Source organism: Pan paniscus, chromosome 8 (genome assembly GCF_029289425.2).
Source record: "Pan paniscus chromosome 8, NHGRI_mPanPan1-v2.0_pri, whole genome shotgun sequence".
NCBI classification, from domain to species: Eukaryota; Metazoa; Chordata; class Mammalia; order Primates; family Hominidae; genus Pan; species Pan paniscus.
In genome coordinates, this window is record NC_073257.2 from 121,563,955 (window position 1) to 121,575,698 (window position 11,744).

The window sequence follows — 11,744 nt, forward strand, 5'->3', positions numbered from 1 at the left end:
GTTTCCTCTGGCCAGCATCACTCTAACTCACCTTGATGACCCAGAGTGCAGCCAGTCCTCAGAAAGAGACTGGATCTGGCAAACAAAAATGTGAAGGAACCCAGAATACAGCATACCTTTGTTCCTCATCTCTATTTATTTCTGCTTCTCTCTCTCTCTTTCTCCCTTCCCTCCCCCATCCCACATCTCTTCAATGCTGGGGTCCCATAGTGGCAGAAGACAATGGCCCCCAACTCCAATGTTATTTTATGAGCACAAAACAGGTAAAGACTGGTTCTGTACAAATCTCTAAATTCCAATTCCAAATTTCTAAGAGACAGAAAGTGATGGACTCAACTTAAAACAAGTAGCAGCCAATCCATTGTGACCAGAAGGTCAAGGTCACAAACATGGTTATCAGTCCCTCCTCTGGATCAGTGAACCAATGCCTACTAGGAGATCTGACAAAAAAAGAAATTAAACAAGCACTACAAACTGGGTCATAAACTGAACAGGACTCATACACCTTTTGCAACATTCAAAGGATGGTAAGCACTCCTCACACATGGTGCCATATTTGTCCCCAGGTCAGGTGAAGGGCTAAACTGGAGGTAGTTAGAGGAAGGATGATATCCAGGACTGTGTTCCCCTAATCATTGGGTCAATGGAGAATCTTCCAGCACGTATTCCATGCCTTTATTTCACCTCTAAAAGCTTTCTATCTTCAATTTGGTTAGAAATGTTTCTAATCAAAGGTCATGCACAAGTGTCATGACCCAGATAACAATGATACCAAAGTAAATTATAAAAATCTTTCATCAAGAAATCTTTTCTTTCTATAATTTTTGCATTGAGAGTTTATCAGCCTTCCTATAACTGATATAATAAATACAAGAATACTTCTCCACCCATTAAAGCAAATTGCCAGATGACACTCTTTGCAGTATCCACCCCACTCAGGAGTACAGATAAATTCTGCTGTCATTTTTATAGCAGCTCTTATATAAATCTGGATATTTGATTATTTGAGATTTTTCATTGACAAATTTCCAAAATTAGCTCATTTTATATTATTGCAAATCATCACAGTGGGGTAATGAAGTGGGGTAATGGGTGTTTATGACAGGAAATGGCTTATAGATGCTGCAGAGTACATCAGTCTTTTTTTGTTATCTTCCTTCCTGCCTTAGTCCCTTCCTCTATGCAATTTCTTTCCTGAACTATGTCAATATTATTAGACTGAGTTTCTAGAATAAAGATGGCCAATAGGCTACATCTCATGAGCTGACTCTAGTTAACAGTGCTGTCCTGACTTTGTACCAGGAAGAATTCTGAAAGCTTGTCTGAGCTTAGTGGGAGAAAGTACTGGGATCGATTGGTGATGACTGTCATTGGCATAGGAAAGAAGATGTATTAGCACATGTGCCAGATACTTCCTACCCTTGCATCTTTCAAAAGAGATCATGAGGAAAATAAAAGTTTATAACTCATAATATGGATCAAATATCATGGAACCCAGCATCTGAGAGAGGGTTGTTGCTGCTGTACTGACATTAAAATATGGGGAATATAGTTTAACCTTGACATTCTTGAGGAATATTATGAGAGAGTTTTGCAAACCCACAATCTTAAAAACAATCTTTAGCATTTATTAAACATTTAGTGTGAGCCAGGCACTATTCCAAGTATTTTTCTTTTTAATTTTCACAATAGTCCTGTGTACTAGGCATTATATTTACATTCCTTTTACAGAAGAGGAAATAGAGAAGTTAAATAACATGCCCATGGTTGCAGACCTAGGGAGTGGCTGAGCTGGGACTCTAGGCCAGGAGGTCTGAGTCCAGCATTCTAACCCCTTTGCTATATGGGCTCTAGAATGCAGGGAACTAACACTAACTTAGATGTGGATATAGGACAGTCAGGTAGGGATGCTCATTACCTGCTACTCCTTCACACCAGCCTCATGGCCAATATGATTCAGTCCTACCACTTTCCATTCACTGCCTCATATAAACTACAAAAAAATTCTATGGGGTCGCTGTGATTATTCCTAAACACACGCCTTCAGAGTTGCAAGCAAGTGGTCAAAATTGTCAATACTGTAGATATAATAATCTCCAACAGGCTATTAGTGCTGAGTAACTCATCACCACATTTCAAAGATCAGGATATGGAGAACAACACAATAGGGACAAGTAGAAAAAAAACTTGTGGAAGTCGCTGTTCATTCCCAATGATGGGACCTTTTAATAGAAATGCAAAAAAGTGGTGTGCCATGGGAAATCTGGATGTAGTAATGAGCTAAACTTTTTTTTTCTATCTTCAGATAGTGTCAAATCCTACTTCACTGCAGGTAAATATTTTCTGGAACTTGTTTGTATTTAGAACTCATTATGTATCTCAGTTCTTTCTGTTTGGTTATCTCTGGTTTATTTTAAAGTATATCCCTTAGGAACCCTATTCTGAAAGAGCTGGTTAATCAGGACATTGAATCATAATAAAATGATGAGACCCTCTTTCTAGCCTTGGGGAAAATCTCTAAGAAAACACACACTGGCTTTAGGTGAAGGTGATAAAGTAAAGTGCTTTCACTGTGGAGGAGGGCTAACTGATTGGAAGCCCAGTGAAGACCCTTGGGAACAACATGCTAAATGGTATCCAGGGTGTAAATATCTGTTAGAACAGAAGGGACAAGAATATATAAACAATATTCATTTAACTCATTCACTTGAGGAGTGTCTGCTAAGAACTACTGAGAAAACACCATCACTAACTAGAAGAATTGATGATACCATCTTCCAAAATCCTATGGTACAAGAAGCTATATGAATGGGGTTCAGTTTCAAGGATGTTAAGAAAATAATGGAGGAAAAAATTCAGATATCTGGGAGCAACTACAAATCACTTGAGGTTCTGGTTGCAGATCTAGTGAATGCTCAGAAAGACAGTACGCAAGATGAGTCAAGTCAGACCTCATTACAGAAAGAGATTAGTACTGAAGAGCAGCTAAGGCACCTGCAAGTGGAGAAGCTTTGCAAAATCTGTAGGGATAGAAATATTGCTATCGTTTTTGTTCCTTATGGACATCTAGTCACTTGTAAACAATGTGCTGAAGCACTTGACAAGCGTCCCATGTGCTACACAGTCATTACTTTCAAGCAAAAAATGTTTATGTCTTAATCTAACTCTATAGTAGGCATGTTATGTTGTTCTTATTACCCTGATTGAATGTGTGATGTGAACTGACTTTAAGTAATCAGGATTGAATTCCATTAGCATTTGCTACCAAATAGGAAAAAAATGTACATGGCAGTGTTTTAGTTGGCAATATAATCTTTGAATTTCTGGATTTTTCAGGGTATTAGCCATATTATCCATTTTTTTACTGTTATTTCATTGAAACCATAGACTAAGAAGCATCATATTATAACTGAACGCAATGTGTATTCATAGTATACTGATTTAATTTCTAAGTGTTCGTGAATTAATCATCTGGATTTTTTATTCTTTTCAGATAGGCTTAACAAATGGAGCTTTCTGTATATAAACGTGGAGATTAGAGTTAATCTCCCCAAACAATTAATTTGTTTTGTGTGAAAAACGAATAAATTGTTCCATGCTGGTGGAAAGATAGAGATTGCTCTTAGAGGTTGGTTGTTGTGTTTAGGATTCTGTCCATTTTCTTCTTTTTTTCTTTTTTTTATGATTATTACACTTTAAGTTTTAGGGTACGTGTGCACAACGTGCAGGTTTGTTAAATATGTATACATGTGTCATGTTGGTGTGCTGCACCCATTAACTCGTCATTTGGCATTAGGTATATCTCCTAATGCTATCCCTCCCCCCTCCTCCCACCCCACAACAGTCCCCAGAGTGTGATGTTCCCCTTCCTGTGTCCATGTGTTCTCATTGTTCAACTCCCACCTGTGAGTGACAACATGCGGTGTTTGGTTTTTTGTCCTTGTGATAGTTTGCTGAGAATGATGGTTTCCAGCTTCATCCATGTCCCTACGAGGACATAAACTCACCATTTTTTGTGGCTGCATAGTATTTCATGGTGTATATGTGCCACATTTTCTTGATCCAGTCTATCATTGTTGGACATTTGGGTTGGTTGCAAGTCTTTGCTATTGTGAATAGTGCTACAATAAACATACCTGTGCATGTGTCTTTACAGCAGCATGATTTATAATCCTTTTGGTATATACCCAGTAATGGGATGGCTGGGTCAAATGGTATTTCTAGTTCTAGGTCCCTGAGGAATCACCACACTGACTTCCACAATGGTTGAACTAGTTTACAGTCCCACCAACCGTGTAAAAGTGTTCCTACTTCTCCACATCCTCTCCAGCACCTGTTGTTTCCTGACTTTTTAATGATCGCCATTCTAACTGGTGTGAGATGGTATCTCATTGTGGTTTTGATTTGCATTTCTCTGATGGCCAGTGATGATGAGCATTTTTTCATGTGTCTGTTGGCTGCATAAATGTCTTCTTTTGAGAAGTGTCTGTTCATATACTCTGCCCACTTTTTGATGGAGTTGTTTGTTTTTTTCTTATAAATTTGTTTGAGTTCATTGTAGATTCTGGATATTAGCCCTTTGTCAGATGAGGAGGTTGCAAAACTTTTCTCCCATTCTGTAGGTTGCCTGTTCACTCTGACTGCGGTTTCTTTCGCTGTGCAGAAGCTCTTTAGTTTAATTAGATCCCGTTTGTCAATTTTGGCTTTTGTTGCCATTGCTTTTGGTGTTTTAGACATGAAGTCCTTGCCCATGCCTATGTCCTGAATGGCATTGCCTAGGTTTTCTTCTAGGGTTTTTATGGTTTTAGGTCTAACATGTAAGTCTTTAATCCATCTTGAACTAATTTTTGTATAAGGTGTAAGGAAGGGATCCAGTTTCAGCTTTCTACATATGGCTAGCCAGTTTTCCCAGCACCATTTATTAAATAGGGAATCCTTTCCCCATTGCTTGTTTTTCTCAAGTTTGTCAAAGATCAGATAGTTGTAGACATGCGGCATTATGTCTGAGGGCTCTGTTTTGTTCCATTGGTCTATATCTCTGTTTTGGTACCAGTACCATGCTGTTTTGGTTACTGTAGCCTTGCAGTATAGTTTGAAGTCAGGTAGCATGATGCCTCCAGTTTTGTTCTTTTGGCTTAGGATTGACTTGGCAATGTGGGCTCTTTTCTGGTTCCATATGAACTTTAAAGTAGTTTTTTCCAATTCTGTGAAGAAAGTCATTGGTAGCTTGATGGGGATGGCATGGAATCTATAAATTACCTTGGGCAGTATGGCCCTTTTCACGATATTGATTCTTCCTACCCATGAGCATGGAATGTTCTTCCATTTGTTTGTATCCTCTTTTATTTCCTTGAGCAGTGGTTTGTAGTTCTCCTTGAAGAGGTCCTTCACATCCCTTGTAAGTTGGATTCCTAGGTTATTTTATTCTCTTTGAAGCAATTGTGAATGGGAGTTCACTCATGATTTGGCTCTCTGTTTGTCTGTTATTGGTGTATAAGAATGCTTGTGATTTTGGCACATTGATTTTGTATCCTGAGACTTTCCTGAATTTGCTTATCAGCTTAAGGAGATTTTGGGCTGAGACGATGGGGTTTTCTAGATATACAATCATGTCATCTGCAAACAGGGACAATTTGACTTCCTCTTTTCCTAATTGAATGCCCTTTATTTCCTTCTCCTGCCTAATTGCCCTGGCCAGAACTTCCAACACTATGTTGAATAGGAGTGGTGAGAGAGGGCATCCCTGTCTTGTGGCAGTTTTCAAAGGGAATGCTTCCAGTTTTTGCCCATTCAGTATGATATTGGCTGTGGGTTTGTCATGGATAGCTCTTATTATTTTGAGATAGGTCCCATCAATACCTAATTTATTGAGAGTTTTTAGCATGAAGCGTTGTTGAATTTTGTCAAAGGCCTTTTCTGCATCTATTGAGATAACCATGTGGTTTTTGTCTTTGGTTCTGTTTATATGCTGGATTACATTTATTGATTTGCGTATGTTGAACCAGACTTGCATCCCAGGGATGAAGCCCACTTGATCATGGTGGATAAGCTTTTTATGTGTTGCTGGATTCGGTTTGCCAGTATTTTATTGAGGATTTTTGCATCGATGTTCATCAAGGATATTGGTCTAAAATTCTCTTTTTTTGTTGTGTCTCTGCCAGGCTTTGGTATCAGGATGATGCTGGCCTCATAAAATGAGTTAGGGAGGATTCCCTCTTTTTCTATTGATTGGAATAGTTTCAGAAGGAATGGTACCAGCTCCTCCTTGTACCTCTGGTAGAATTCGGCTGTGAATCCGTCTGGTCCTGGACTTTTTTTGGTTGGTAAGCTATTAATTATTGCCTCAATTTCAGAGCCTGTTATTGGTCTATTCAGAGATTCCACTTCTTCCTGGTTTAGTCTTGGGAGGGTGTATGTGTCGAGGAATTTATCCATTTCTTCTAGATGTTCTAGTTTACTTGCATAGAGGTGTTTATAGTATTCTCTGATGGTAGTTTGTATTTCTGTGGGATCAGTTGTGATATCCCCTTTGTCATTTTTTATTGCATATATTTGATTCTTCTCTCATTTCTTCTTTATTAGTCTTGCTAGCGGTCTATCAATTCTGTTGATCTTTTCAAAAAATCACCTCCTGGATTCATTGATTTTTTGAAGGGTTTTTTGTGTCTCTATATCCTTCAGTTCTCCTCTGATCTTAGTTATTTCTTGCCTTCTGCTAGCTTTTGAATGTGTTTGCTCTTGCTTCTCTAGTTCTTTTAATTGTGATGTTAGGGTGTCAATTTTAGATCTTTCCTTCTTTCTCTTGTGGGCATTTAGTGCTGTAAATTTGCCTCTACACACTGCTTTGAATGTGTCCCAGAGATTCTGGTATGTTGTGTCTTTGTTCTCGTTGGTTTCAAAGAACATCTTTATTTCTGCCTTCATTTCGTTATGTACCCAGTAGTCATTCAGGAGCAGATTGTTCCGTTTCCATGTAGTTAAGCAGTTTTGAGTGAGTTTCTTAATCCTGAGTTCTAGTTTATTGCACTGTGGTCTGAGAGACAGTTTGTTATAATTTCTATTCTTTTACATTTGCTGAGGAGTGCTTTACTTCCAACTATGTGGACAATTTTGGAATAGGTGTGGTTTGGTGCTGAAAAGAACGTATATTCTGTTGATTTGGGGTGGAGAGTTCTGTAGATGTCTATTAGGTCCGCTTGGTGCAGAGCTGAGTTCAATTCCTGGGTATCCTTGTTAACTTTATGCCTCGTTGATCTGTCTAATGTTAACAGTGGGCTGTTAAAGTCTCCCATCATTATTGTGTGGGAGTCTAAGTCACTTTGTAGGTCACTAAGGACTTGCTTTATGAATCTGGATGCTCCTGTATTGGGTGCATATATATTTAGGATAGTTAGTTCTTCTTGTTGAATTGATCCCTTTACCATTATATAATGGCCTTCTTTGTCTCTTTTGATCTTTGTTGGTTTAAAGTCTGATTTATCTGAGACTGCGATTTCAACCCCTGCCTTTTTTTGTTTTCCATTTGCTTGGTAGATCTTCCTCCATCCCTTTATTTTGAGCTTATGAGTGTCTCTGCACGTGAGATGGGTTTTCTGAATACAGCACACTAATGGGTCTTGACTCTTTATCCAATTTGCCAGTCTGTGTCTTTTAATTGGAGCATTTAGCCCATTTACATTAAAGTTAGTATTGTTATGTGTGAATTTGATCCCATCATTATGATGTTAGCTGGTTATTTTGCTCATTAGTTGATGCAGTTTCTTCCTAGCCTTGATGGTCTTTACAATTTGGCATGTTTTTGCAGTGGCTGTACTGGTTGTCCCTTTCCATGTTTAGTGCTTCCTTCAGGAGCTCTTTTAGGGCAGGCCTGGTGGTGACAAAATCTCTCAGCATTTGCTTGTCTGTAAAGTATTTTATTTCTCTTTCACTTATGAGGCTTAGTTTGGCTGGATATGAAATTCTGGGTTGAAAATTCTTTTCTTTAAGAATGTTGAATATTGGCCCCCACTCTCTTCTGGCTTGTAGAGTTTCTGCCGAGAGATCAGCTGTTAGTCTGATGGGCTTTCCTTTGTGGGTAACCCGGCCCTTCTCTCTGGCTGCCCTTAACATTTTTTCCTTCATTTCAACTTTGGTGAATCTGACAATTATGTGTCTTGGAGTTGCTCTTCTCAAGGAGTATCTTTGTGGCGTTCTCTGTATTTCCTGAATTTGAATATTTCCTGAATTTGAATGTTGGCCTGCCTTGCTAGATTGGGGACGTTCTCCTGGATAATATCCTGCAGAGTGTTTTCCAATTTGGTTCCATTCTCCCCGTCACTTTCAGGTACACCAATCAAACGTGACATAGATTTGGTCTTTTCACATAGTCCCATATTTCTTGGAGGCTTTGTTCATTTCTTTTTGTTCTTTTTTCTCTAAACTTTTCTTCTTGCTTCATTTCATTCATTTCATCTTCCATTGCTGATATCCTTTCTTCCAGTTGATTACATCGGTTACTGAGGCTTGTGCATTCATCACATAGTTCTCGTGCCATGGTTTTCAGCTCCATCAGGTCCTTTAAGGACTTCTCTGCATTGGTTATTCTAGTTATCCATTCACCTAATTTTTTTTCAAAGTTCTTAACTTCTTTTCCATTGGTTCGAACTTCCTCCTTTGGCTCAGAGTAGTTTGATCTTCTGAAGCCTTCTTCTCTCAACTCGTCAAAGTCATTCTCCATCCAGCTTCGTTCCATTGCTGGTGAGGAGCTGCATTCCTTTGGAGGAGGAGAGGCGCTCTGATTTTTAGAGTTTCTGGTTTTTCTGCTCTGTTTTTTCCCCATCTTTGTGATTTTATCTACCTTTGGTCTTTGATGATGGTGACATACAGATGGCTTTTTGGTGTGGATGTCCTTTCTGTTTGTTAGTTTTCCTTCTAACAGACAGGACTCTCAGCTGCATGTCTGTTGGAGTTTACTGGAGGTCCACTCCAGACCCTGTTTGCCTGGGTTTCAGCAGCGGTGGCTGCAGAACAACAGATATTGGTGAACCGCAAATGCTGCTGCCTGATTGTTCCTCTGGAAGTTTTGTCTCAGAGGGGTACCCGGCCATGTGAGGTGTCAGTCCGCCCCTACTGCGGGGTGCCTCCCAGTTAGGCTACTCGGGGGTCAGGGACCCACTTGAGGAGGCAGTCTGCCCATTCTCAGATCTCAAGCTGCATGCTGGGAGAACCACTACTCTCTTCAAAGCTGTCAGACAGGGACATTTAAGTCTGCAGAGGTTTTGCTGCCTTTTATTTGTCTGTGCCCTGCCCCCAGAGGTGGAGCCTATAGAGGCAGGCAGGCCTCCTTGAGCTGTGGTGGGCTCCACCCAGTTCGAGCTTCCCAGCTGCTTTGTTTACCTAGTCAAGTCTAAGCAATGGCAGGCGCCCCTCCCCCAGCCTTGCTGCCACCTTGCAGTTTGATCTCAGACTGCTGTGCTAGCGAAGAGCAGGGCTCCGTGGGCGTAGGACCCTCTGAGCCATGTGCGGGATATAATCTCCTGGTGTGCCATTTCATAAGCCCATTGGAAAAGCACAGTATTAGGGTGGGAGTGACCCAATTTTCCAGGTGCCGTCTGTCACCCCTTTCTTTGACTAGGAAAGGGAATTCCCTGACCCCTTGCACTTCCCGGGTGAGGTGATGCCTTGCCCTGCTTCGGCTCACGCACAGCATGCTGCACCCACTTTCCTGCACCCACTGTCCAGCACTCCCCAGTGAGATGAACCCAGTACCTCACTTGAAAATGCAGAAATCACCCCTCTTCTGCGTGGCTCACGCTGGGAGCTGTAGACTGGAGCTGTTCCTATTCGGCCATCTTGTCTCCACCTCCATTTTCTTTTAAAATTATAAACACGTACTTGTGCAAATTATTTTTTTTAAGTGATTTGCCATTTTTGAAAGGGTATTTAATGATAGAATACTATCGAACCAACATGTACTGACATGGAAAGATGTCAAAGATATGTTAAGTGTAAAATGCAAGTGGCAAAACACTACGTATAGTCTGAGCCAAATCAAAATATGTATGTTTTTTATATGCATAGAAGGAAAGATTTGGAAAGATATACAAAAAAAAAAAAAAAGAAAGAAAACATACACTGGACCCTTTATGAGAAAGCAGTTAAGTCAATTTATTGAAAAACACTAACTACAGGGAAAAACTGTGTTCTTAGAAAGGGGTTTGCACTAAAGGAGATCAAGTCATTTAATGACAACATTTGAGTTTTTTTATTCAATCCAAAAAAACCATATGCCACAGACTCCCTTTTTCTATTCTTCCAAGTCCCTAACCGGTCATGAAATTACATTTTTAAAACTATAATTCTTGAATACAGAAAAAGAGAGACCTCAGTGGATGAAGTACCATTTGGCATGTTTAAATGATAGAAAACAAAACGGAGTGATTGAAGTGGGAAACCACAGCTCTAGTGGACTGCAGCAGGAGGCAGGAGCTTCACCAAAATTTCTCCATCCCTGGAGTGAAGAATGCAGGAAGCATGAGGGACCCATGAGAATTGACCCCCACCAATCCTTTTCTTTTTATTGAGGTGAAATTCACATTGCATAAAATTCACCATTTAAGAGGGAACAATTCAGTAGTATTTAGAACATTCACAATATAGTGCAATCATTAGCTCTAACTAGTTCCATAACATTTCATCACCCCAAAAGAAATTCTGTACCCATTAAACAGTCACTTCCTCATTCTTCTTCCCCTGCAATCCCTGGCAACCACCAATTTGCTTTCTGTCTCTATAAATTTGCCTATTATGGTTATTTCATGTTAATGGAATCATTCAATATGTGTATGATTTTTTGTCTGGCTTCTCTCACCAAGCATAACGTTTTCAAGGTTCATCTACCTTGTAGTAGGTATCAGTACTTTATCCCTTTGTATAGTTGAGTAACATTCCATTGTAGGTATAAAACATACATATTTTTTACCCATTCATTTACTGATAGACATTTGGGTTGTTTCTAGCTTTTAGCTATTGTGAATAGTGCTGCTATGAATAATTGTATACAAGAATTTGTTTGAGTATCAATTTTCGATTCTCTTGACTATATATCTAGTTATGGAATTTCTGGATCATATGCTAATTCTATGCTTAATTTGTTGTGTAAATACCAAACTATTTTTTCCAGTGGCTGTACCATTTTATATTCCCACCACAAATGTTTCATGATTCCGCTTTCTCCACATTCTCACCAACACTTGTTATTTTCCACTTTTTAATTATCATTATTATGACCATTCTAGTGAGTATAAAGTGGTATCTCATGGTTTTTATTTGCATATCCTTAATGACTAATGATGTTGAGTCTTTTTCCATGTGCTTGGTGGCCATTTGGATATCTTCTTTGGAGAAATATTTGTTCAAGTCCTTGGCCTATTTTTTAATTGGGCTAATCTTCATGTTATTGATTTATAAGTGTTCTTTATGTATTTGAGATACTAGACCCTTGCCAGATATATGACCTGCAAATATTTTCTCCCATTCTGTAGGTTGTTTATTCACTTTTTAAATAAAATCCTTTGATATGTAAATGTTCTTAATTTTGATTTGGTCCAATCGAAATTTAACTATTTTCATCTATTTTTCTTTTATTTATGTGTATCTCTCTTTCGTTGCTTGTGCTTTCAATGTCCCACCCACCATGCCTCTTGACAGCTGCTCATGTCTCAGTCATCCTCCAGTTCTGTGTTTTCATGACCTGCAAGTCTCTT

The 11,744-nt window shown here is 39.3% G+C and overlaps 1 pseudogene; it reads left to right on the plus strand.

Moving 5' to 3' along the window:
* Positions 1 to 737: 737 nt before the first annotated feature.
* On the plus strand, positions 738 to 4,487 carry LOC100975722 (E3 ubiquitin-protein ligase XIAP-like; annotated as a pseudogene).
* The last annotated feature ends 7,257 nt before the right edge of the window (positions 4,488 to 11,744 follow it).